The sequence below is a fragment of the Vulpes vulpes genome, chromosome 7, assembly GCF_048418805.1.
Source record: "Vulpes vulpes isolate BD-2025 chromosome 7, VulVul3, whole genome shotgun sequence".
Taxonomy (NCBI): Eukaryota; Metazoa; Chordata; class Mammalia; order Carnivora; family Canidae; genus Vulpes; species Vulpes vulpes.
Genome location: NC_132786.1, coordinates 102,301,878 through 102,326,113, shown reverse-complemented (window position 1 = coordinate 102,326,113; position 24,236 = coordinate 102,301,878). Strand labels below are relative to the sequence as shown.

The following is a 24,236-nucleotide window of genomic DNA, read 5'->3' as shown; positions in this document are numbered from 1 at the left end:
TTAAACAACCCTTACCTTCCATTAGTTTCCTCCATAGATTACCTTCTCACAATTTACTGCCTCTAGAAGCTAAAACTCCTTTTCTTTTGTCTTATCAGATCTTCACAATTTACGGCTCTTTGTCTAAAAGATATGTAAGTTCTCAGGCCTACCAGCTTCTTTAGTTTTCATTTCATTTTCTGTAATGCCCCTCATTTGCATATGAAATAAACCTTTTCCCCCAGTTAATCTTTTGGCAGTTTAATTTGCAGAGCCCCAGGTACTGAACCTAAAAAGGTAGAGGATAAAAAAATTTTTCTTTCCTCTATAACATTTATCAAAAAAACAAAACAAAAAACAAGTGTATGGCAGATGTAGAGAAATTCAAACTCTTGTGGACTGCTGATAGGAATGAGAAATGGTGCAGCCATTATGGGAAACAGTATGTCCTCAAAAAATTAAACACAAAATTACCATGATCCCACAATTCCACTTCTAGGTATAATCAAAAAAGAATTGAAAGCAAGGCCTCAGAGGTATTTGTGCACCTATATATTCACTGCAGGATCATTCAACAATAGCCAAAAGGTAGAAACAACCCAAGTATCCAAAAAATGAACAGATAAAATGCAGTATATACATATAATGGAATATTATTCAGTTTTAAATGAGAATAAAACTCTGATACTAGCTACAACATGAACTTTTAAAGATATCAATATTAAGGGGTGCCTGGCTGGCTCAGTCGGTGGAGCATATGACTCTTAATCTCAGGGTCATGAGTTCAAGCCCCATGTAGGTCATGGAGCCTACTTTAAATATATGTGTGTGTGTATATATATATCATAATAAGTTAATAAATCAGACACAGAAAAACAAATATTGTATGATTCCACTTAATATAGGTACTTAGAACAGTTAGATACATAGAAACAGAGAGTAGAATGGTAGTTACCAGGGGCTAGGGGTGAGAATCGGAGAATGAGAGCTATCGTTTAAAGTTTAGGGTACAGGGCAGTCCCGATGGCGCAGCGGTTTAGCGCTGCCTGCAGCCCAGGGCGTGATCCTGGAGACCCAGGGTTGAGTCCTGCATCGGGCTCCCTGCATGGAGCCCGCTTCTCCCTCTGCCTGTGTCTCTGCCTGTCTCTCTCTCTCTCTCTCTCTCTGAATGAATAAATAAATAAATCTTTAAAAAAATAAAAATAGGGATTCCTGGGTGGCGCAGCGGTTTGGCGCCTGCCTTTGGCCCGGGGCGCGATCCTGGAGACCCGGGATCGAATCCCGCATCGGGCTCCCGGTGCCTGGAGCCTGCTTCTCCCTCTGTCTGTTTCTCTGCCTCTCTCTCTCTCTGTGTGACTATCATAAATAAATAAAAAATTTAAAAAAAAATAAAAAATAAATAAAAAATAAATAAAGTTTAGGGTACAGAGTTTTACCCTGGGATGATGAAAAAGTTCTGGAGATGTGTAATATAGTGATGGTTGCACAAGAATGTGAACATACTTAATGCCACTGAACTACACACTTAAATATGGTTAAACTGGTACATTTTATGTTTGTATTTTTTACCACACACCCACCCACACACACACACACACAAAGTCATATATCACTCTCCTGCTTAAAAACCTTTCAACAGGGGATCCCTGGGGGGCTCAGCAGTTTAGTGCCTGCCTTCGACTCAGGGCGTGATCCTGGCGTCCTGGGATCCAGTCCCGCATCGGGCTCCCTGCGTGGAGCCTACTTCTCTCTGCCTGTGTCTCTGTGTCTCTGTGTCTCTCATGAATAAATAAATAAAAGTCTTTAAAAGAAAAAAAAAAACCCTTCAACAGTTTCCCACTGCACTTAAAATAAAATGAAAAGTCTTCATCAGGCCACAAGGCCCTGCAAAACCTGACTTTGGCCCTTATCTCTTGTCCTAATCTCACGCCACTTCCACCTTGCTCACTGTGCTACAGCCACACTAGGCAAGACAAACCAAATTCTTTCTGACCTCAGGATCTATATACGACTGCTATTCACCTGCCTGGGGCGTTCTCCCTGTACCTTGTTCCTTTTCATTTTTTAGTATTATTTAGCTCAAATGTTGCTTCTTCAAAAAGAAGCACTCCCACTCCTGCCCCACCTCCAGCCTCAAGGTACTCCATACGAAATTACATATTCTATCTTTAAAAACTTGAGCAAGTTATTTTATCTCCCTAGACCCCGATGTCCTCATTTATATAATGGGGACAAAACTAGCTACCTAATACTGGTAAAGATAATGACACCTCACACTATTCAATATACACTCACCTTTATTATTAGTGTCAGGCACTACTGCAGTAATGCCAGGAATTCTTGATAATCTGAGTTAACACAGATGTTTTATTAGACCCAAATAAAACTCCTCTGATTAGCTCTCATGGCCCTCCAATAATCCAGTCCCCAAAGGCAAATTTATTTCCCATCAGTCACAAAAATATCTCCCCAGTCAAGCCAGCCTTCTCACAGTCTTATATGATAGTAATAACATCTTACATTTATATATATTTTTATTTATGAAGAATGTTTCCTTACATTCTCTTATTCAGTTAGTTAATAGCTATCAGCAAGGTCTGAACAAGTTTCTACTCAGAATTTGCAGAAAACATGAAATATTTCATTGGTACTAGTCACTGAAGAATTATCCAGTCCTAAAAGATGATATAATGGCATACTGTTAGATGAGAAGAGTCCATCTACCAAATAGCCTAAAATGAGACTAGAGTATCTGTTTAAATGCTACCTTAGCCAGAAGAATTTCAAAACCTCATCACCTTACCCTAGTCCACACTCATTCTCTCTTACAGCACATTACTTTATATGAGCTGATTTCACACATCACATCTTCTCATCTAGTCATGAGCCCTGTCTCCTCAATCCCATGTTCCTAAGGGCAAGAGTAACCTGCCCTACACTGCTGCCACAACTCCCACAGAGCTCTGTGGGCAATCAGTGAGGATATTTATAGTTTACTTTAAGCACGCTCCCTGAGTCTAACCCCACCTTCTCCCAAGCAACAATGACTTCCCAGCAATGTTTTGGGGTGGGGGAAGGTAAAGAGGCAGAAGAGATGGAAGTTTCGAGATAAAATTAAAGTATCTTTAATCATCCATTTTGGGGCCTGATGAACCTAAGAAGATATCTAATCCAATCCCCTGACATATCAAATGTAATAAAACCCAGGTATCTTGACTAAAATGAGACAGTTAATGGCAGAAACTATATAGATCTAGAGGGCAGATCCTGACTCACTATTTAGGTTTTTCTCTATACCATACTACTTTCTTTACCTCCATTAGGAAGGCTAGGTTTATAAATACTGGATTAATTATAATATTAAATGAAGCTTATTCTCTTTTGCTTTAAAAGAACATAACCAGAGGGTGCCTGGGTGGCTCATTTAGTTAAGCAACTAAGGCTAGGGGAAGACATAGGGCATGTCTTGGAATCCAGCCCTCCATCCTCCCCCTTCCCCCACTACTCAGCAGAGAGTCTGCTTCTCCCTTGCCCCTCCCCGCAACTTATCTCTCACTCTCTCTCAAATACATAAATAAAATCCAAAAAAAAAGGAAAAAAGAACATAACCAGAAAACAGTAATAGCAGTTTAGAGCTATGATCTTAAAATTCTGAAAATATATGCTTGGACTATTGATTAAATTATCAAGTAGGCACATTAAAATTTCAAATACACTTTATTATCATAAATCAAAGTATTACACAGTTGCTACAAGAAGTTTTTAAGAAATCTTAAAAACTTAGCTTAGCTTTTTTTACATAATAAAAAAAAACAACACAAAAATATGAAGTAAAGCAAAGATAAATACAAGATCTTCTAGATAAAGACATCTTCACAATGATCAGCAGGCACTGATAAGAAAAAACATATTTCCAGAAAAAAGAATTTGGGGGTAGGGGAGGGCTACATAAAGGCCTAGGCTCAGGAACAACCTTTACTATATGAGGCTTCATTTAAAGCATAAAAGAACTCAGTTTATTCATTCATTTGCTCACTTATTCATTCACAATATTTACTGCAGTACCTACTATGTGCCAGAAACTAGAGATGTGAAAGGTGAAAACAAGACAGGATTCTTTTTCTTAATGACAATTATGTTTCAGCCAGAGTGGGACAATAATCAAGCAAACACAGAAACAAGCTCATTTCAACTTGTCATAAACTGCTATGGAGAAACTAAACAGGGTGACATGAGGATATCTGAGGAGTCTACGTGAAATATCAGGTCAAGGAAGGCCCTCTAAGGAGGTATGATCTGAGAAAGAAGAGGAAATAAAGTCTGGTTCCAATTTCTCTCCAACTAAAACCTTTAGAATTCTTTTCTGACCAGAATCTTGGGAGCAGGCAGTAAATTCCTTATTCCTAGGTCTTCTTAGTACAAATAAATGGAAATGGGAGGGATCCTAATCCCCAGTATGGAATGGCCTGGTTTGGAGAAATCGTCCAAAGTGAACAGAAGGAAACCCACAAGCAAAAAGTTTTGTGTTCCCTTTTCTTATGAGAATGGCAGTTCCACTGTTCAGTAATATACAGGAATAGTAATAATCTGATATGGTGATCCTTGCACAGAAAAATATATAAATATTTTCCTATTAACGTTTTCTAATAATACGAAGAAGGTAATGTGGTAAGATGGGGTATGGGATAAAATCTAGGTAGTTCTTTAATGCCACTTAACAAATAGCTAACATGCAAACAAACAACTAGGTATTTAAGCTATTTTTCAGTGTTTTTTCCCTAGCCAGGAATGTGAAAACAAATAGTTTAGTTCAACATTATTACTATAGTCAAGGCAGAGATTCACCCTCATTTTAAAGAAAAGGAGAGTGAAGGACAAAGAGGATTAATGACTACCTGGTGGCAAACAAATGGGGGAAATTGGGCATCCAAACTTTCAGCACAGGACTCCTGTGTTTTTCTAAAGCAAAGAACAAAAATCAACCTAATAGTCTGCAAATGGTACTTTAAAAAAAAAAAAGGTAAAATAGAAACTATCAAAGTAGACTGTACACACTACAGATTTTTGTTTTATGTCAGTTTTCTTTCAGTTATATACCTATTTTTTTTTTCTTACACAGACACATGCGTGCACACAAACACACTTGTGTTATCTATGGAGTCTTGACATAAAAATATCTCTTGCTATGGGTTGCAGTCAAAAACTTTAAAAACACTTTATACCACACTGCCTGTCTTGAAATACTTGGTTTTTCTTTTAATGCAAACATTGCAATTAGCAACATGAAAAATATTAATAATAGACAGTAATCCTACCTGAAAAAAAATTTTCCCTTCAAATCCTGTTTTTGCATTTTTCAGTGCTCTGCTTCCTGTGCTTGTTCATGACTATAGTTAAAGTAGCTATTAAACAGTGTGCTCGCTTTGGTGGCACAAATACTACAGTAGCTGTAACAGCAATAGCAGCAACTAGCAAGGAGACAAGCTCTCACGCAGCCAAAGGTCCTACAGGAAATCAGAGCCTATTAGTCTCCCAAGGAATTTACAGTTAGAGAAGCAGATATTCTGTACAAAAAAAAAAAACACAGTATGTTCACCAGAGCTCAGAGGTTTAGACAGTTCTCTACAAAAAAAAATTCAGAAATAAGTCCTCCACAGACTTGACCTCGGAATGTAATTTCAGGGAGAAAGGCCCATTGTAAAAATATTTTTTCTACACAATATTGCCCAAAGTTAATATCTAGGGGAAAAACAATAACAAAGATACAGCCATTCTCTCCTAATTAGGTCTAAGATTTAAAATGTGAACTGCCGGGCAGCCCCAGTGGCGCAGCGGTTTAGCGCCGCCTGCAGCCCAGGGCATGACCCTGGAGACCCTGGATCGAATCCCACATCAGGCTCTCTGTATGATGCCTGCTTCTCCCTCTGCCTGTGTCTCTGCCTCTCTCTCTGTCTCTATGAATAAATAAAATCTTAAAAAAAATAAAAAATAAAATGTGAACTGCCTTGAGAGAAACTACACTAAAATTCCAGCTAAGATACAGAAACATATATTGAGATATCAGATCATCTTTAGATGGTATACTTGAGAGAAAAGAGAGAAGATAATAGCTCTAGAGAGTACAAAGATGTAAGAAAATGGGTAAAGAAATTCAGGGTTAAGAAAAGAAAATTTTAGGGCAAAAGGGAAACTATTCAATCACTATGCCAGAGAAAAATTTGTCAAGAAACATGTCAAGAATGTAGAAAAAACAGGGGGAATCCCTGGGTGGCTCAGCGGTTTAGCGCCTGCCTTCCGCCCAGGGTGTGATCATGGAGTCCCACGTCGGGCTCCCTCTGCACGGAGCCTGCTTCTCCCTCTGCCTGTGTCTCTCTCTCTCTCATGAATAAATAAAATCTTAAAAAATAAAAAAAAAAAAGAATGTAGAAAAAACATGTACAATTCGTAAAAGAGGAATGAACCCATCAGTAGATTCTAGTTTGTGGCAGCTTTCTAGTTCCTAGTTGTGTGTGCCCTTCCTCCAGGTGGAAAGAAAAAAACCCTGAGACACAAATAAATGAATGAAAAGACTTATATCCATTTGTTCCATGTTAAAAAGGAACATCCAAAAAAACTTTATCAATGAAAGTCTGAACTGGAAGAGTTCTTGGGATCAGATCAATTCACTAGGTTAGGCATGAGGAAAAGAAGGACACAAAGGAACATTAGGGTACAGTGACTGAGATCTAAGACAAAAACCAAGGGCTCCTATTTCCACAGTCCATTACCCTGTCCTGTACAGCCCTAACACCAACAAGGAAACATTTTTTTTTTCAAAATGAGAATTTTTGCCACATAGTTTTAAGAGAATCAGAAATCTTTCTATGCACCTGTCATCTCCCACAGTTTAAATAGGGTTTCCCCTTATTTATTTTCTTGCTCTCTATGATCCTTATGAAACACATTCATCTGACTTCATCTTTTCTTCTTAAAATTTTCTTAAATGCATCAGTCACTGAAGACAGGACATAGAAAATTCATCAGGCCCTACTGGCTTTTCTCCCACTGTAAGCGTACATTTAAAAACAGCGTTACTTGGGACGTGTTATTTCACATAGTACACGACAGTGATTGACCCTAAAGTACTACAAAACAGACATTTTCAATGAAAAAAAAAAAAAAATCACCTAGGGGCCATAAGAATGTCCTTAAAGAAAAACTCATCACCAAGGTCAGTGAATATCAGGAGAGAACAGCGCAAGAATCAAAACTATAGAGGAACTAATGTGAACTGTTTCAAATCATTCCTCCTAAATTTTATTGCATTCACTCAACTTGTTCTGGGAACAAAACTGTCACTGGCAAACAAAAATCCCACAGGGGCAAAACTACTAACCAGTGAGAAAGTGTAGAGACCGGTGGGGGGGGGTGGGAAAAAAAAAAGTTGACATAAGGTAAAAGATGGCGAAGCCCTACGTCAGGAACTGCAGAACACCTAGATGCTTACTCTGCTAAAACAAACACTTAAGCTCCTCTAAAGATTCTCCCAAAGGGCACGGCTGGGGGGGGGGGGGGGGGGGCGGGGGAGGACGGTGAATAAAGTCCTTGTATCTCCGGAGCTGATCCTCCGAAAAGCGGAGTCATCAATTTCCCAAGAACATTCTCAGCCATCTTAAAGCCGTTGGAAATTAAGAAGAGAGCGTATTTTAAAGGAATTCCTCCCTTAGGTTTAAGGTCGAACAAGGTACGAGGGGAAGAACACACAACCTCATCGCGCTCATCATTAAGCAAAGCAAAGCACAAAACTCATAAATCCAGAAGAGGCCACTTCAGCACAACTAAGGAAAGTAATACTCGAAGGATATAATTTCATCAAAGGAATTAATGGCGTTGTTGGCACATTATTTTTTATTATTTTTAATTATTATTCCGACGACTTAAAGGTGTGTACTGTTACCTCCATCTGATGGATGAGAAAACCCCGGCTCAGAGCCTTTTAATTAACCAAGGTCACGAAGCCAGGCAGCGACTCGCCCAGGATGGGAACCCAGGCTGCCTGAGCCACTCTTAGTGCCGCTTTCGAGAGTCTTAGGTCACAGTCGACGAGCAGTTTAAGTTCATCTTTACCAGGCACCCGGGAGCTGAGTTTGAAGAGGGGGTAAAAAAAAAAAAAAAGTGGGGTGGGGGGGGCGTTTGACTTTCTCCCTCAAAGTAGAACAGGGCTGAGCTGTCAAGAGCAGAACGAGAAGTGAGCGCGGCTCCGCGCGGACGCTCCATCCATCCCTGCGCCAGGTCGGTCGCTCCCCCGCGCCCGCGGCACCGGGCTGAGCCCGCCCCGCTCGCTTCTCCGCCCCGGGGCCCACGGGGCCACGGCGGTCACACCCGGAGGGGCAGGGACACAAAGAGCCTGCTCCGCCGCCGCGGGCGACCGGCCCACCCCGAGCCGGCTCTCCGCGGACACCTGGGGCAGCGGCCCGGGTGGGGCGGGGGGCACGGGCGGGACCCCGCGGAGGCAGCGCGGCCGCCGGGCCTGAGGGGAATACCGGAGAGGCGCGCGGAGGGCGAGCGGGCGGGCGAGCGAGCGGGCGGGCGGGCGCAGTCGCCTCCACCCGCCCCGTTTCCCTCTCGCCCCCTCCCCATTACCTTGCCCGCGGGCTTCTTGTCACTGTCGCCACAGCCAACGGGCTCCCGAGCCGGGGCGGCGTAGCGAAAGTCGATTAGCGGGCGTCAGTGGCGTCCCGCGCCAGCGGAGCAGCCTCCAGGTCGGGAGGGAGAAAGGCCAAAGACGGAGAATCACGGACGAGGTGGTTCCCAGCTCGTGGAGATTCTACTCTTCTCGTCCCTCGCAGTCCGCTTCCGCTCCGCCTCCCGGCCCGTCCTGGCCCTTCCCCCACTTCGGAGACCAGCCGGTCGCGGCGCGCGGCATTATGGGGGATGTAGTCCAGGAATGCGGAAGAGGCGGCACGTGCTTCTAAGCCCGACAGCTCCTACTGCTGGGGCAGGGCGACGCCGTTGCGTAGCAACCACGGGAAGCTGCCGGCTTCCACTGGATTGGAAAATGAATTGACCCGAGGCTGGCGCTCGGTCTCAACTCCCTGCAGTAGCTGAAAGGAGCGTGTGGGCGTCCTACTCCTGACCCTCCAGCAGGCGACTAACAATTCCAAGGTTGTGAGCCGCAGGCAAAGGGACTTAATAGTAATTATAAGTGTGCTGCAGGGCAGCCCGCGTGGCTCAGCGGTTTAGCGCCGCCTGCAGCCCGGGGTGTGATCCTGGAGATCGAGCCACGTCGGGCTCCCCGCACGGATATGGAGCCTGTTTCTCCCTCTGCCTCTCTCTATCTCTGTGTGTCTCTCATGAGTAAATAAATAAAATCTTAAAAAAAGATAAAGTAAAAGTGTGCTGCAGACAAGAATGTCTGCTATTGCCCCCAATGCTCTTGGTCAGTGGAGTGAGGCAAGAAAAACAAAAGGACTAACGATTAAAAAACAAATTATTTTTCATAGATCATCGATGTCATTATTATGAATGTGGCAAATCTAAAAGAATCTACAGATGAATTGTTATAATTAATAAGAGTTAAACAAGTTAATTTAAAAAATCACATTTAGGGCCCCTGAGTGGCTCAGTGGTTGAGAGTCTACCCTCTGCTCCCCAAGTGATCCCCTGGTCCTGGGATCGAGTCCCACATTGGGCTCCCTGCATGGAGCCTGCTTCTCCCTCTGCCTATATCTCTGCCTCTCTGTGTGTCTCATGAATAAATAAAATCTTTAAAAAAATAAAATCACATTTTAAAAAATCAATACGTATTTTGATATTCTAGGAGAAAAGAATTTTGTTAAAGATACCACTTAAAATAGTTTCAAATTAAATACTAAGCACCTAGGAATAAATCAAAGGGCAAGAACTACATGAAGTAATTAAAAAACATTGAAGAGGGGTGACTGCTCAGGCAGTTGAGCAGCCAACTCTTGATTTCAGCTCCAGTGGTGATCTCTGGGTGGTGGGATTGAATTCCACTGGGCATGGAGTCTGCTTAAGATTCTCTCCCTCACCTTCAGGGGGGCCTCCCTACCTTGCCCAAAACTTGCATGCCAGGGCATTCTCTTAAAAAAAAAAAAAAAAAAAAAAAGCCATTGAAGAAAAAGTAGCTCCCTGGCTCAGCTGCTCTAGCATGCAACTTTTGATCTCAGGGTCATGAGTTCAACCCCCATGATGGTCATGGAGTCAAACAAACATTGAAGAAGACCTAAACAAGAGATATGTTCATAGGAGTTTCAATACTGAATGAGGTCAAGTCTCCCAAAATTTTCTGTAGATATAATCCAGTTCCAGATAAAACTTGATAGGTGTTTTGCGGTTTGTATGTGTGAAACTTAAGCCAATTAGACAATTTTATGGAAGAGCAGAGGTAAGCATTCCTGAGGAAGCGAAGAAAGTAAAGAAAAAAGAGGAGGGATCCCCGGGTGGCGCAGCGGTTTGGCGCCTGCCTTTGGCCCAGGGCGCGGTCCTGGAGACCCGGGATCGAATCCCACATTGGGCTCCTGGTGCATGGAGCCTGCTTCTCCCTCTGCCTGTGTCTCTGCCTCTCTCTCTCTCTCTCTGTGACTATCATAAATAAATAAAAAATTAAAAAAAAAAAAAAGAAAGAAGAGGAAGGCTTGTGCTACCAGATAGTAAGTTTTATCATAAAGCCATAGTAACTAAAACATTGTGATACTGGATCACGAATAGACAGAGTTACTAGTGGACAGAATAAAGACCCCAGAAAGTCTCACCCATACATAGAATTTATGTTGTCATGGTGGTGATGCATAGCAAAACCTAAAAAATTGTTTTCAATAATTGGCGCTAGGAGAAATATATTCTCATTTGGAAGGGGAAAAATGAAATTGGGCCCTTTGCAGCACACACAAAAAGCAATTCCGGGTGGATAATAGACATAAATTTGAATGGCAAAACAATAAAGCTTTTAGAAGATAAAATAGAAGCATATATTCATGATCGTGAGAGTAGGGGATAGACTTGTTGGACTGCCTGCCTGGCTCAGTCCATAGAACATGAGACTCTTGATCTTGTGCCCCACATGGGGGATAGAATTTACTTTAAAAAAAAAAAAAAGAAAGAAAGAAAGAAAGAAAGAAAGAAAGAAAGAAAGAAAGAAAGAAAGACTGGAGGACAGACTTTTTAAACTAATCCAAAAAATCCTAGCTATAATAGAAAAACTGATCAATTGGACTACATTAATATTTAAGACTCAGTTTCATCAAATGACACCATTAAAGAGTCAAAAAGCAAGCTTTAGAGTCTAATAAGAAACTTACAGCATTATAGTATACATCTTAAATTTATACAGAGCTGTCAATTATAGCTCAATAAAACTGAAAAAAAAAATGTATAGCACCTATAACCAGGAAGTGTCTTGTATCCAGAACATGAAAAGAACTACAATCATAAGAAAAAGATTTGAACAGGCACATCACTAAGAAATAAATCCAAATAATCAGTAAACATGTGAAAAAGTGTCAACTTTCTATGAACACAGGGAAATTGAAGCCACATTAAGAGAATACTATACCACCCAGTGGCTAAAATGAAAAAGATGGAAAACGACAAGGTATCAACCAGGAGTAGAGCAATGGGAATTTTCCCTTCACTATGGGGAGAGTAAATTAATAGTCCTGTTTGGAAAAATCTACTGGCCCTATCTACTAAAGTTGAACACAGGCCCATATGTGAGCCAAGATGTCACTTTCACGTATATACTCTAAGAAGTCATGCTAGGGCAACCTGAGTGGCTCAGCGGTTTAGCGCTGCCTTCAGCCCAGGGCGTGATCCTGGAGACCTGAGATCGAGTCCCACGTTGGGCTCCCAGCATGGAGCCTGTTTCTCCGTCTGCCTGTGTCTTTGCCTCTCTCTCTCTCTCTCTCTCTCTCTCTCTCTCAATCTCTCTCTCTCATTCTGATGAATAAATAAATAAAATCTTAAAAAAAAAAAAAGGAAAGTCATGCTATGGGCACTAGGATGTATGTCAAAGAATGTTAATAGCAGTACTATTGTTCCAGCTAAAAATGATAAACAATCCAATGTCCTCTACCAATAACAATGGTTAAATAAATTATGGCATAGTTGTATTATGGAATATAGCAGGAAATGAACAAACTATATGCAACGATATATATGAATCTTAAAAATATAATGTTAAGGGAGCACCTGAGTGGCTCAGTAGGTTAAATGTCTGCCTTCTCCTCATGGCCATGATCCCAGAGTCCTGGATCAAGCCCTGAGTTGGGCTCTCTGCTCAGTGGGGAGCCTGCTTCTCCCTCTCCCCCTGCTTGTGCTCTCTTTCTCACTGCCAAATAATTTTTTTTTTATTTATGATAGTCAGAGAGAGAGAGACAGAGACAGAGACATAGGCAGAGGGAGAAGCAGGCTCCATGCACCAGGAGCCCGATGTGGGATTCGATCCCGGGTCTCCAGGATCACGCCCTGGGCCAAAGGCAGGCGCTAAACCGCTGCGCCACCCAGGGATCCCTCTCACTGCCAAATAAAATATTTAACAAGTATATATATATATATATATATATATATATATATATATATATATATTTTTTTTTTTTTTTTTTTTTTTTAAGTAAACTCTACACCCAACTTGGGGCTTAAACTCACAACCCTGAGATCAAGAGTCACACATGCTCTACCAAGGGAGCCAGCCAGGCATCCCTTAACAAGTATGCTAGGGATACTACCTGGCTGGCTCCCTTGGTAGAGCATGTGTGACTCTTGATCTCAGGGTTGTGAGTTCAAGCCCCAAGTTGGGTGTAGAGTTTCCTTAAAAATAAATCTTTCGAAAAGAGATATACGTATATATAATGTTAAAAAAAGAAAAAGGAACCGCTCACAATAAAATATACAGTGTATTATTCCATTTTTATAAAGTTAAAAAATATGAATAAAGTGCATACTTGAGTGCCTGAGTGGCTCAGTAGGTTGAACATCCGACTCTTGATTTCAGCCGGGCTCTGATCTCAGGTTCCTGTTGGGCTCTGCACTCAGCAGGGAGTCTATGCTTCTCTCCCTCTGCCCCTCCCCCTACTTGTATGCTGTCTCTCTCACTCTCTCAAATGAATAAATAAATCTTAAAAAAAAAAAAAAAAAAGAAAAAGAATGCCTACTAGGTGTTAAAACTGTGAAGAAGAGTAAGGAAATAGGTTAATGGCTACCTCTAAGAAAGAACTCTACGGAGAAGGGTTGAGACTGGGAAGAAGCAATGGATTGGAATTCTACAAATCTTCTATTTCTTTTTCCTATTATAATTATTTTTTTTATTTTAGAGAGGAAGGGGGGTGGGACACAAAGGAAGAGAGAGAGAAAATTTTAAGCAGGATCTACACCCAGGGCGAAGCCGGGGATGGGGCTCAATTTCACAACCCTGAGTACATGACCTGAGCCAAGATCAAGAGTTGGACACAATCAACTGAGCCACCCAGGCCCCCTCAAATCTTCTGTTTCTTGATATGCATAGGGATTACACTGTTATGAGCTTTATAATAATTAGACTATACATTTATTTGCATAATTTATACATTTTCCACGTATGTATTATGTTTCCCGATTTAAAAATAAAAGAGCATAGGTCTGAAGTCAGATTGCATTTTTTCAATTCTAGAGCCTACAACTGTCTGATCCTGGGCAAGCTCCTTAACCTTTCTAAGCTTCAGTTTCACCATCTGTAAAATGGTAGTAGTAATGGTACATCAAAGAATGTTATGAAAATTAAACTGAGAAAATGAATTAACGTGTGTAAAGCAGGTTGCATGGTGCTTAGCACAAGGCAAGCCCTCAGGAAATGTTGTTTGTTATCACTGTGATCACGTTAAAGTATTAAAGATATGGAGGCAAGTAAAATCATGAGATGGTCCCTTATGGTAGGAGGTAGAGAGGAGAAGGTAAATATACAAGCAGCCACAATGGAATGTACCTGCTACATAGAAAGTTTTCTCTATTTCATGCTATCTAATAGTCTGCATGACAGCCAGGCATAAAAGAAAAGAGACAATATAGGTCATGTGTATAAAACAGGGTAATCTGGATTACCTGAGCTATCCAATATAGTAAGCTCATGTGGCTTTTCAGAATTTGCAGTGTGCCTGGTCTGAATTGAAATGAGCTGTAAGTATAATCTATACACCAAATTTTGAAGACTTAGTACAAAAAATGTAAAATATCTCTAATAGTCTTAAAATATTGATTATCTGTTAGCATGGTAATATTTTCCATATATGCAGTTAAATAAAATGCATTATTCAAACTAATTCACTGGTTATCTTTTACTTTTCAAATAAGACTATAAGAAAAAATAAAATTGCATATGTGGCTTGCATTATATTTCTATTGGACAATATTGCAAAGGAGATAATGTGGGGAAAGAAAAGAAAAAAGTAGGACAGAGCAAGTATTTAGTAGAACTTAAATGCCAAATTAAGGAACTTTTACTTACTTTGCAAAGTTCTAAGAGGAGATAGTTATGTATTTGTCTATGAGACTCTTTCTTGTTATGTAATGTTTATGTATGTTAAATCAATCTCCTATGTTAGATTAATAAAAATAAATAAAAAGATAGATTATTATCCACTGTTACCAGACACCAGTAGTAGGCACTCAGTAAATACATGGTGAATGAATGAATCTTTCTACGGACCTCATATACAGATCTCTGGACATCATTTATATTTAATAAATGCTGTTTGATAGAGATTTCCTTGACCAAGAGATTAATTCAATGCTATTTTTAGATTTCTTATCACCTCTGTTCTATCCCACATCTTGGTGGACAAAAAGTAAATTAATTTGGAAGGTTTGGGAGGGTATAATAATAATCATTACCTTTTATAGCACTTTGCAACTTAGAAACCATTTTCTTAGATGGAGTGAGATGTATTACCAAACTCACTTTCACCCATCAAAGCGAGACCTACAAACAAAAGATTGTAATCAGCTGTTCAAATAAATGTAATCAGAGTTGAAGTCTCAGATAGGCAAAGTGCCTTGTTAACAACGTAATAGTAAAGAAGGTAGTCTAGTCCTAAAAGACAAGGCTACTAATATTATGCTACTAAAAAAATAGCCTTTCCAGAAGTTAACCATACTGTCCCACAATAAAAGAGTTAGAAACCCAACTGAGAGAAAGAATTGGAATTGGAGGACCTATTTCTACTCTTATTAGTGAAACAGAGGAGGACACAGCTCAGCCTGAAATATTGCTCAGATTTGGTGAGGCCATAAGAACTCTGGACTAAACCTATAGGGAGATGTGGCTCTTTCCTTAGAGTATGAATAGGAGGAAGGAAACACAGATGAGAAATGAATACAGCCTCCCTGAAAGACACCACTGCTGGTATGGCCTAAAACTAGAGGCACCTTCCCCTGGGCTTTGAGGGGCACATTCAAGTTAATGGAATCTTTGTACCTCCTACATCATGATGTTCTGGTGATTTGGCTGACCCTTCATGGACAGTGTTATTTTTCCACATAGTGTTCCAAAGGTTTTATCTGGGGAAGTCTCCATGCCAGGAGAGGGAACACCCTTATCTGCCTTTCTTCTTTGGGGTTTGGGAATGTGAGAGGACCCTGCTAACTACAGGAAAGCTCCTAATCAAAAATATAAGAAAACATGGCCAACAGACACATGAAAAGATGCTCAACATCACTCATCATCAGGGAAATGCAAATCAAAACCACAATGAGATATCACCTGTCAGATGGCTAAAATCAAAACACAAGAAACAAGTGTTGGTGAGGATGCAGAGAAAAAGGAACCCTCTTGCACTGTTGGTGGGAATGCAAACTGATATAGCCATTCTGGAAAATAGTGTGGAGTTGCCTCAAAAACGTTAAAAACAGAACTACCCCATGATCCAGCAATCATACTACTGGGGATTTACAAAAAACACGAATTTGAAAGGATATATGTCCCCTCCATGTTTATCGTAGCATTATTTACAATAGCCAAATTATGGAAGCAGCCCAAGTGTTCACTGATGGATGAATGGATAAAGAAAATATGGTACACATGCACACACACACACACACATACACACCCTGGAATATTACTCAGTCATAAAAAAGAATGCCATTTGCAACAACATGGATAGAGCTGGAGAATATTAATGCTAAGCAAAATAAGTCAGAGAAAGACAAATACCATATGTTTTCACTCATAAGTGGAATTAAGAAACTAAACAAAGGAAAAAAGAGACAAAGAAACAGACTCCTAACTACAGAGAACAAACTGATGGTTACCAGAGGGGAAGTGGTTGGGGGGATGGGTGAAATAGGTGATGAGGTGAAATAGGTGATGGGTGAAATAGGTGATGATGACTCATCATGATGAACACTGAGTAATGTATAGAATCAGAGGTGCCTGGGTGGTTTAGTCAGTTAAGCATCTGCCTTCAGCTCAGGTCATTATGTCAGGGTCCTGGGATACAGCCCTACAGCTGAGCAGGGAGCCTACTACTCCCTCTTCCCCTTCCGCCTGCTCATCCTCTCTCTCTCTCTCTCTCTCTCAAATAAACAAACTCCCAGATATAAATTGCAAAAAAAGGCAAAGATAAACATCCAAATTATCAAGATCATAATGACCACTATATTTCCCAGTCATCTGAAGGTCATGCTCACATACACTCAGTGGATTAGATTTTAACCAAAGAAAAGATGCAAATATAAATCTGTTTAGCCACAAAATTACCTACATTTTGTTCATTATTTTAAAATTCAGAATGATTACTCATGTAAAGTAAATGAGATGATGGATGCTATTGCATTTAAAACTCATTACTGGGACGCTTGGGTGTCTCAAGCGATTGAGCACCTGCCTTCGGCCCAGGGCATGATCCTGGAGTCTGGGGATCGAGTCCCGTGTCGGGCTCCCTGCATGGAGCCTGCTTCTCTGCCTCTCTGTCTCTCATGAATGAATAAATAAAATTAATTAATTAAATAAATAAACAAACAAATAAATAAATAAATAAATCTCATTACTATACACTCTTTCCACATAAGGAACTAGATTTAGAAATTAAATCCTCGGGCAGCCCCAATGGCTGAGCGGTTTAGCACTGCCACCAGCCCAGGGTGTGGTCCTGGAGACCTGGGATTGAGTCCGACATCAGGCTCCATGCATGGAATGGAGCCTGCTTCTCCCTCTGCCTGTGTGGTGCCTCTCTCTCTCTGTGTGTGTCTCTCATGAATAAATAAATTAAATCTTAAAAAAAATTAAATCCCCCAAATATTCTAAATTAGATAAAAAGGATTCAATTTTTAATAACTGCATTTTCTAAATCCCAAAGATTAAGCTGCTTTCCTTGGCAATGTCTTAGTTTACCAATTTGTTAAAAATGCATAGGTATCAGGTGAGGGGATGGGTTAACTAGGTGATGGGGATGAAAGAGGGCACTTGTTGTGACGAGCAGAGTGTTGTATGGAAGTGTTGAGTCACTGTATCATATGCCTGAAATGAATATAACATATGTTAACTAACTGGAATTAAAATTAAAACTTAAAATTTTTAAACTTAAAAAAAATGTAATATATAGGTATCTCTACTTTTTCTCAAACAGATGAGATTTAGTCAATCAAGATGGATGACACTGTCAATTTAGAAAAAAGATGTTACATAGTGCAACGTTGTATTAATATTTTGTTCTAAGCATCACCCAACTTCATTGTATTTAATTTGTATAATCCCAAGAGCTTTGTCTGTCATACATTCCACTTTAACATGTTCTATAAAATTCACACATTCCGATACATTCCCCCTTGCACACTACTCAGATCAATCCTTTAGTAGAACAGATAGATGCAGCTTTGAAACTCTTAGTCCCTGTCGGATCCATCTATTCCCACCCACATCCTGTCACCCGTCTCAGATTCCACTAAAAACGAGAGGGAGGGAATGAAGAGAAAAACTGGCAGGCATTAACTATACTCTCTCCTCACTTCCTGCCTCCCTGCTCTTATAGCTGATGATAACAAGAGGGTATATATTCTCAGTTATTGTACAAATAACTATCAAATTCAATCACTCTATCAACAAGTATTTATGAAGCACCAACTACCCAGCTTTATGCCTAGTGACTTGGAGAACAGGCGGCAAGCACAAAACAGACCCTATGCCTGATGATTTTATGAGGAGGTTGGGAAAACGAGCCCAATAAGGAAAGTAATTAAAGAGTAATAGATATTACTAAATCATATGATTCCAGTGATAAATACTATAGAAATACAAGATGATATAATGTTTATAATGTGCTTAACTTGGACAAAGCAGTAGATAAGAAAAGTTCAACCATTAAAGGACATTGTTAACTTTGAAACCTTATTCTGTTAACAAGACTATTGGGAACTCATAATCAAAATGGCCTATACAAAGTATAGAGACAATAGCATCTGTGGGGAAAACACAGTGGCTGACATTTGTATAATTTTCAATTTTGCATTATCTCATCTAATTGTTATAACACTTTGAGAGGTACAGAAAGGAGATATTATCTCAGCTTTTTTTGTCGAGGAAGCTAAGGCCCAGAATAGAGACTTGCCCAAGAAAACACAGACCATTGGTGGCAGAGGCAAGATTAGAAATTTAATCTTTTGACATCCCATCTAGGACTCTACTCTTTTAATAATTATTGAAGTCTGAATACTTGTGTGATGAGACAAAAAAAATAAAAGTATTTCTTTCCCTTTTCCTATATATGGGATTGATCATAAGTATATTAGAGACTTTAGAGGCACCTGGGTGGCTCTGTTGGGCGTCTGCCTTCAGCTCAGGTCATGATCCTAGAATCCCATGATAGAGCCCCGCATTGGCCTGCCTGCTCAGGAGGGAGTCTACTTCTTCCTCTGCTCCTCACCCCACTTGTGTTCTCTCGTGCACCCTGTCTTTCCCAAATTAAAAAAAAAAAAAGAATACTGGAGACTTAGGTGTTGTTTTTTTTTTTTTTAAGACTTTATTTATTTATTCATGAGACACAGAGAGAGAGAGGCAGAGAACAGGCAGAGGGAGAAGCAGGCTCCATGCAGGGAGCCCGATGTGGGACTTGATCCCGGGACTCCAGGCTCACACCCTGAGCCAAAGGCAGACCCCCAACCACGGAGCCACCCAGGCGCCCCTAGGTTTTCTTTCCTACAGTTTCCTAGCACCTACATCAATGCTTGGCTCATATTAGGTATTCTCAATAAACATTTGTTAAAATCAACCCCATATAATATTCTGGGGAAATACTAATTTGCTTGGGGAAGATGTTCTCAGAACTATAATTCAGTACCTGGCTCACTAAATATGGATTTTAAAACTATTCCAGAGCCCCATTTATGGAAATTTTTATTCAGGGGCTCTTGAGTGAGGCTCAGGAATTAATGTTTTTAAAATAATCCCACAATGATTCTAATGAGCCACCAGGATTGGAAACCTCTGGTTTAAAGCATCTTGTTTCTCATTATTCCTCCCTTCCCTCAGATTAGTCTGTAAAGAGAAATAAAAGAGTAAATGAGAAGGAGGTGGTTGGCTCAGTTGGTAGAGCATGCCACATGTAATTCTTGATCTTGGGGTCATGAGTTCAAGCGCTATGTTGGGCACAGAGTTTACTTAAAAAAAATAAAAATAAAAAAGCAAATGGGAAGAGAAAGGTAGAGAAAAACACATGGGCCTAAAGATTAATCCTTGGGAGAGAACCTGCCCCATCCCTGATGGTTTTCCTATTTTCGATTCCAATCCTTTGTGAACCTCAATTCTGTTTCAGCCTTTGTATTCATTTATTTAAGCATTCCTTCAGCAATGAACCAGATGTTGGGGAAATAGCAGCCCCTGCTTTCCTGGAGTGACAGTCCAGTGAAGCCAATACACAAAGGAATCCTAAGTCACATGATAAATGCTAGAAAGAACAGTAAATCAAGATGGAAATCAAGATAAGATAGAAAGTGGCAAAGGGCATCATAGCTATTTTATGCAGAGAGGCCTATCTGAAATGAGTTCTATGAGATACCTCTCTATCCCTATAATAAATGTGCCCTTGTCTTAAGCCATCTTGATTGAAGGGATCAGTAGGATTTCCTGACTGCAGGCAACAGAAACTGATTTTAAGTATCTTAAGAAAAATAAAAGGAAGTATGTCAGGGTTTCAGTGAATCAACAAGACACTCTAAAACCAAAGCGAGAAGATGGATAGGAATTGAGCCTTCACTGGAGTGTTCAGTGGTCCAATGACTGTCTTTTAACAAGGCTAATCTGGTCAGAATACCTTTACCATTGCTATGTGACACTGCTCACTTCACAGGTACGTTTCATGAATCTTAACAGTCTCTTCACGCATGCACCATTTGCTCCAGACTTTAAAGGCCCAGGTGGGAGAGGCTGAAGGGTCAGGCCTAAGGCTACTTACCAGTGTTCCAGCCACAAAGAGTAGGAGAGAAAGGAACTCCCTTCAGCAGAAACCAAGGAGGGGAGCACAGCACAGTCTCCCCAAAAGCTGCCGTCTTAATAAGATGTTCCCCATACAAGAAGGCCTCGGATACTAGATAACCAAAAAAGGTGAAAATTCTACTATAGTTTCTGTTTCTTGCAACTAAATTAGCACTGACATAGCCCCTAGAAGAAGGCTGTAACCTAAGACCAAGTCAGAACACAGAATGTAAAATTCTGCTCTGTCTCTGGATATTTAATAAGCATTAACTGGGCACAATGCCAAGGTTTTGAAGACCCAGATGTGAGGTAAAAAAAAAAAAAAAAAATTTCTTGGCTGAATGATCCCTATGGTCTAGGTAAAATATAAGAAATTTCAAAATAAGAGAGCATATGCCATGGGCCAAAAAGTACTAATGGGAAACAATTCAATGTAGTGCTTTTTAAAACCCTTCTGGGGATCCCTGGGAGGCTCAGCGGTTTACCATGTGCCTTCAACCTAGGGCATGATCCTGGAGTCCCAGGATCGGGTCCCACATTGGGCTCCCAGCATGGAGCTTGCTTCTCCCTCTGCCTGTGTCTCTGCCTCTGTGTGTGTGTGTGTGTGTGTGTGTGTGTCATGAATAAATAAATAGAATCTTTTTTAAAAAATAAAATAAAACCCTTCTCTACAATTAGACTGCCTACATTAGAATCTTGCCTCCATCCTTCACTAGGGACAAAACCCTAGGAGCATCAGCTTCTCTGGGCCTCACTTTCCACATTTTAAAAAATGTGGATAATAAACATACCTACCTTGTAGAGTTCCAATGAAGACTAAATCAAGATAACCCATTTAAAACCCTTCCTACTCTGCCTGGCCAACATGTAGTAAGTGCTAACACTGGTTAGCTAAGTTAATCGCTACTGTATTTTATCAGTATCAATTGATGCCACCGGTTGTAGAATACATCCTTATTTTATGAATTATAATTTAAAAAACCACTTCTAATCAAACTCTGACACAATGCTTTTCTATAAATTAGACTTTTTCTATATAATCTCAGCCTCCATACCATCAGGAATGTTGGTGATGCAGCATTGCTTAAAAGAACACTCCCTGGGGCACCTGGTTGGCTCAGTCAGGAGAGCATGCCACTCTTGATTTGGGGTCAAGTTTGAACCCCATGTTTGGTACAGAGATTATTTAAAAAAATAAAATCTTTTGGGGCACCTAGGTGGTGCAGTCAATTAAGCATCCAACTCTTGGTTTCAGCTCAGGTAGTAATCTAGGGTCATGAGATCAAGCCCCACATCAGACTCCACTAGGAATTTGTTTAGGACTCTCTTTTTCCCTCTCCAACTGCCCTCCAACCCCGTCCCCTCAAATAAATTTTTAAAAAATTTTAAGATTTTATTTATTTATTCATGAAAGACAGAGAGAGAGAGTAAGAGAGAGGCAGAGATATAGGCAGAGAGAGAAGCAGGCTCCATGCAGGGAGCCCAGTGTGGGACTCAGTCTCAGGACTCTGGGATCACGCCCTGAGCCAAAAGCAGAGGCTCAACCACTCACCCACTGAGCCACTCTGGCATCCCTAAACAAAACTTAAAAAAAAAAAAAAAAAAAAAAAAAAAGAGCACTACAAATTATCTCTGGGATTATCTATCAAACTACTACCATTCATTCTGTAAGTCATTCAAAACATCAATTGCATTCAAAATATGTGTTACCCATAATACATTTGACTCAGCTGAAGTGATGACAGTTTAAACAGCCATGGCCATATTTACATCTAATCTGATAATTATATCTATGTCATAACTACCACCTGGTTGATGGTGATTGCAGATACATCCTGATTTCACAGATGTCAACATGTGAAAAATGTCTTATAATTTATAAAATTATTAGAATTTATAAAATTTTAAGGGACTCAGAAGACTATAGGAGCTCAAACTCTGTAGTTTTATAAAATGAAAGGACGAAAAGGAATAGCTTTGACAGATGTTTGCAATGAATCATCTTTGTTACTGTAAACTTGTAGAAAACTGTTAAAATTGTTACTATAGTGAATACTAAAAGGAAAAAAGTATTTTCAGACCTGCCAGGCCAAACCAATGTGCAGAGTTTTCTCAGAATTCAAGAACTGGGGACACCTGGGTGACTCAGCGGTTGAGCGTCTGTCTTTGGCTTGGGGCATGATCCCAGAGTCTCAGGATCGAGTCCATCAGGCTTCCTCAGTGGAGCCTGCTTCTCCTTCTGCCTGTGCCTCTGCCTCTCTCTCTGTGTCTTTCATGAATAAATGAAATCTTTAAAAAAAAATAATAAAGAATCCAAGAACTGTAAGGGTGGAAGGGAATCACACAAGATTTTAATCCATCCATTCTACATCATCCCCAACAGTAGGGATGACCATCCCTGAAGGTCACCCAGTTCTTTTTTAAAATTCTTGCAGTGATATTAAACTCACAACTTTCAAAGGAAGTTTATCTCAAGGAAATTCTGCTTAAATTTCTCCCATATTTTTTTAAAGATTTTATTTATTTATTCATGAAAGACACACACAGAGAGAGAGAGAGAGAGAGAGAGAGAGAGAGAGAGGCAGAGACATAGGCAGAGGGAGAAGCAGTCTCCATGCAGGGACCCTGATGTGAGACTCGACCCCGAAGACTCCAGGATCACACCCTGGGCCAAAGGCAGACGCTAAACCGCTGAGCCACCCAGGGATCCCTCTTCCATACTTTTAAAGGGATCCCTGGGTGGCGCAGCGGGGGATCCCTGGGTGGCGCAGCGGTTTGGCGCCTGCCTTTGGCCCAGGGCGTGATCCTGGAGACTCGGGATCGAATCCCACAACAGGCTCCCGATGCACGGAGCCTGCTTCTCCCTCTGCCTATGTCTCTGCCTCTCTCTCTCTCACTGTGTGCCTATCATAAATAAATAAAATAATTAAAAAAACAACAACAACAACAACAAAATACTTGCTGTGCCATCCACCTCTTGGCCTAAGTCCTATCCTTTAGGATTATACTCTCAAACCTAATCATTCTTCATTCCACCTGTGGCCTGTCCCATCCACACCCCCCACATTGTGCCTTCTCTTTTCCAAGGTCCATCAGTCCTGAGGGTCAACAATTTGAGCTGAGCTCAACCGTATGGCTCTTCTACTAGTCTCACCTGGAATCACTATGAATCATCTGGCACCTTGACTGTTGTTGCTGGGTGGTCTAAGATGGCCCCACTGACATGTTTGTCCTGCCAGTTCCAAGTCTCTCCACATGGTCTCTTGTCCCCAGAGGGGCTAGACTACTTTACCACTAGTGTCAGGACAACAAGAGAGTGAAACCAGAGGTTGCAAGACCTTTTAAGACCCAGCCTATGAACTTCCACCATGTTGCTCTGCCACATTCTGTTGGCCGAAACAAAAAATAGGCCAGCTCAAATTAGAGGTAGATACCTAGACTCCACTTCTTTTTGGGAGGAGGAGCAAAGTCACAATAAAAAGGGGTATCATACCAGGAGGTGCTCAGCATTTGACTTAAATTAGCTCACCCACTTTCCTCAACAACCTTTTTAGTAGGCACTATTATTATGTCATATGAGGTATGAGCATGGCCAATACACTAGATGGGTAGGACTCTCATAAGTTATAATTGGAAAAAAACTGTCATTCTTTTCTCCCCTTTCCATTCAAACCAGTTCTTTAGGGATGAAATCTAAGGCAAGTCCTGTTATTTTCTGGTCACTCAGATAATAAAAAGTCTGTTTCTAGGCTTCTAAAATAGTCTTAGTTCAATAATTAAAATGTCCAGTCTCATGTAATAGGTTGACTTCCAACTTCTCATT

General features: G+C 40.6%; 1 protein-coding gene across 1 annotated transcript in view; it reads right to left on the bottom strand.

The window, feature by feature from the left end:
- CCDC126 (coiled-coil domain containing 126) overlaps nt 1–8,845 on the bottom strand; it is a 45,640-nt gene extending 36,795 nt beyond the window's left edge. The window contains exon 1 of the mRNA XM_025993132.2: nt 8,602–8,845. The gene's annotated coding sequence lies outside the window, so the exon portion shown is untranslated. The remainder of the gene's footprint in view (nt 1–8,601) is intronic.
- Between the last annotated feature and the right edge of the window lie 15,391 nt (nt 8,846–24,236).